Consider the following 3,336-nt stretch of genomic DNA (forward strand, 5'->3'; position numbering starts at 1 on the left):
AGGAGAGGTGACCATTCCTATCACTATTCATGACAAGATGTCTGCATTATGGCAAGAGGGAGTAGGCAGCGGGCAATTAAGAGAAGGGATATGAGCCAGATATGGAACGAGTTGCCACAGATTTAACATAAGGATGCCAGAACAGGTGAGAGCCAGTGAATTTGAAATTCAAACCGCTTATAAATCACAGATGGGCATTCACCGGGCAACTTACACTTCTGGAAAACACAAGCTGGTTACTGAGATGGAACTTTTCATTATCTCTGCAAAAGGAGTAAGCCTGAGGGTGGTGATCTGGCCGATGGAAAGGTAGGGCTCTCTGAGGAACATTGTGTTGACAGCTACGGGCGCCACGCAGAGTTCAGCATCAACAGTAGGGGATGTACCGAAAAATGGGAGACACGAAGCAGAATTGGTCCAGATGTCGTTGCCTCGCCTGGGGGAAGATCGCAAACTACAACAGAAAAGAGAAAGGATGGAAAGATGGAGACCACTAGTAGAAATGTAGCTAATATCTCATCCCTGGGATACCTTGAGGATTGGGATCGCATGGACAACAATAAGGGTCTTGCAAAATTGCAACACAAGCTGCAGTAGACATTGTGAAGAGAAGATACGAAGGAAGAAAGTGGCTAAAGTAGTACAAGGAGGTCCTGTATGTGGCTCGCCCACTAGAGCTAAAATCCTATGAGGGGTTGTACTGTGTTAACCGAATAGAGTAGAATGAGAATTATCGATTGTGAGAATTGGTAATAACAATGAAGCAGGAGCTAAACAGAGCATTGCAAGAGACAACGAAGGAGCAGCAAGACGAAGAGAATCACTCGAAGAGGAGGTGAACTGTGAAGCCGAGGTAGTGCATCTTGCCGCACCAACGAGTGACTTAGGATGAGTCATGATGATTGTGTTAGGGGAATGTTGGGTAGCAGAAGCCCTACGTAATGGTCATGGGGCACAAAGCCCGAAATTTTGGGTAAAGATAGGGTAAAGACTCCGCGAGATGCGCGGAGCGCGATTTGTAATAAGTTGAGTCAAAGGGTAGTCCACCCAAAAATAATGTAAAGAAATGTAAATTTAGTTGGCCCGCCCATGGATCACGGACCATGGAAAGGTATAAATGGAGTGAGGCTCTATGGTTAGGGGTAGCTAGTTTTTGGGATGATCTTGGATCTAAAATGTAATGGGTTTGTGAGAAGGAAAGTCTGAAAGCATCTGTAAGTCCGAGTCAAGGGATTGGGTAGTGGATAGAGGCTCTACAACTATGTGCGTAGAGGCCTGGAAGAGTCCGCAACTGTGTGCGCGGACCCCTGCAGCTGAGTGCACAGGGTGGATCTGGATGTATTGGTGAAGAAATTGAATAAAGATAAGTTTCTTCTGAATTTCTGTGTTAAATATAAATTATCGTAGATCTAGATATTTTATATAATTGTTTGATCTATGCGCCTATGCTTATGTTACAAATATATGTGAATATGTGTCCATTCTAAGTGCGTGAACTAGTTATCTCTAATAAATGTTTGCTTAAAGACCCTTCTAAGTAGATCTAGTTTATAATACATCATTAAGTAATTAATAATAAGAAGTAGCCCGGGTCTGGATCTACAGAGCAGTGCGAGGCTACAAAACAGCACGTGAAACCTCCAGACCACATATAGACATCCCAAGGCTATGTAAACCTAGTTCCAGCACCCTCCCCTACTACCTCGAGTGAGACCTCAATCCACGTTCCATGGGTTGTTTCTGAAAGGGCTAGTAGCTGTAGGATTTTCTTAGCTAAATAATTCTTCCAAACTTCGGTTAGGCCCATACAAGCCAACAACCACCCCATTTTGCTGTGGGTTATGGGGTGCCGTCAATTCCCATTTAATACCTTTTGCAGCACAGAAGTCTTTAAACTATTGGGAGACATACTCTCCATAATTGCCACTATGCAAGACCTGTATTTTCTTTCTGGATTCTTCTTTGCCAAGGCTTTAAACTCACAAAACCTCAAGAATGTATCATCCTTCTTTTGCATAAATTAGATCCGACATCTACGAGAAAAATCATCAATAAAAATAACATAGTACCTTTACTTAGTGGTGGAGGTTGTAGAGAAAGGTCCACAAACATCTGAGTGAACTCGCTCAAGGATTGCTCCATCTCTACTGTCTAGATCCAAAAAGGAATATTTCACATACTTACCCCAAGGTACAACCTTTGCATGTAATCATCTGCTCTAGTTTTCGCTTGGGTAATCCAGTGGAAATATGCTACATGATCTTCAAGGATCCATGGTGGAAATGATCTAGTCTTCTATGCCATAGCTCGCCAGCATCTTGGCTCTGCACCATCTCATCTTTGGAACTCAAAGTAGCACAGTCATCTACCTCCAGCTTGTAGATATTCTTGACTCGAATCCCTATTCTCTTTGTCTATCCAGTACCAATATGCCTCAGGAATACCTTTCCTTTACTAAAGACTACAGCATAGCCTTTGTCTTCTAGCATAGTGATAGGTACAAGATTCTTCTTCAAACCTAGCACATACTTTACATCAGTTAGGGTGAGTGGAGCTCCATGCTCCCTCTAAAACACAACCGTACCTTCACCTGAAACACGATACTTTACATCATCACCCATCTCATCCACATTTGGAGATCCTTCTCCTCCAAGGTACTAAAAAGATTCTTGTCACCTGACATGTGGAATGAAGCTCCGTTGTCTAGGTACCACACACATCCCACCATGGATGAAACCATGCATGCGATAAGCAAGAAATCTAGCTCAAACTATGAGGCCAGTGCCTCACCATCAGATCCCTTTGAGGAACCCTTCTTGGATTTATTCTGTGGACAATTCATAGCATAATGGCCCACTTCATGACAATGAAAGCATCACACTTTCAATTTGTCAATCTTCTTCCCACCATGGGAAGAACCGATTTGGGATGGGATGCCTTCCCTTTCCCTTTCCTTGCCTTACACACTAAGGCTAGATTTTCCACATCATCTTGCTTCGATGAGGATCCATCTCTGGTGCTTCTTCTTATTTCCTCCTGCATCACATCTGACCAAAGCCATTCCCAAACTGGAAGTTTTTCTCTTCCATTAATTGAATCTTGGTAGCTATGCCAGCTCTTAGGAAGACCGAGGAGTGCAAGACTCACCATGTTGTCATCAACGGTCGTGATACCTACACTTCTAAGCTTATCCCTGCAGGTGGTGAGCTTGTTCAGATATGTAGAGATTGTGTTGCCCTTTTCACACTTGATCTTATGAAGCTTGTCTTTCAGCACCAGCTTCCTCTGATCATTTCTATTCTGATATAAATCTTTCAATGTTTTCCACATCGAAAA

This window comes from Pinus tabuliformis, chromosome 2_1, assembly GCF_031772625.1.
Source record: "Pinus tabuliformis cultivar Carrire ecotype Pingquan chromosome 2_1, CPIR1, whole genome shotgun sequence".
Lineage (NCBI taxonomy): Eukaryota > Viridiplantae > Streptophyta > Pinopsida > Pinales > Pinaceae > Pinus > Pinus tabuliformis.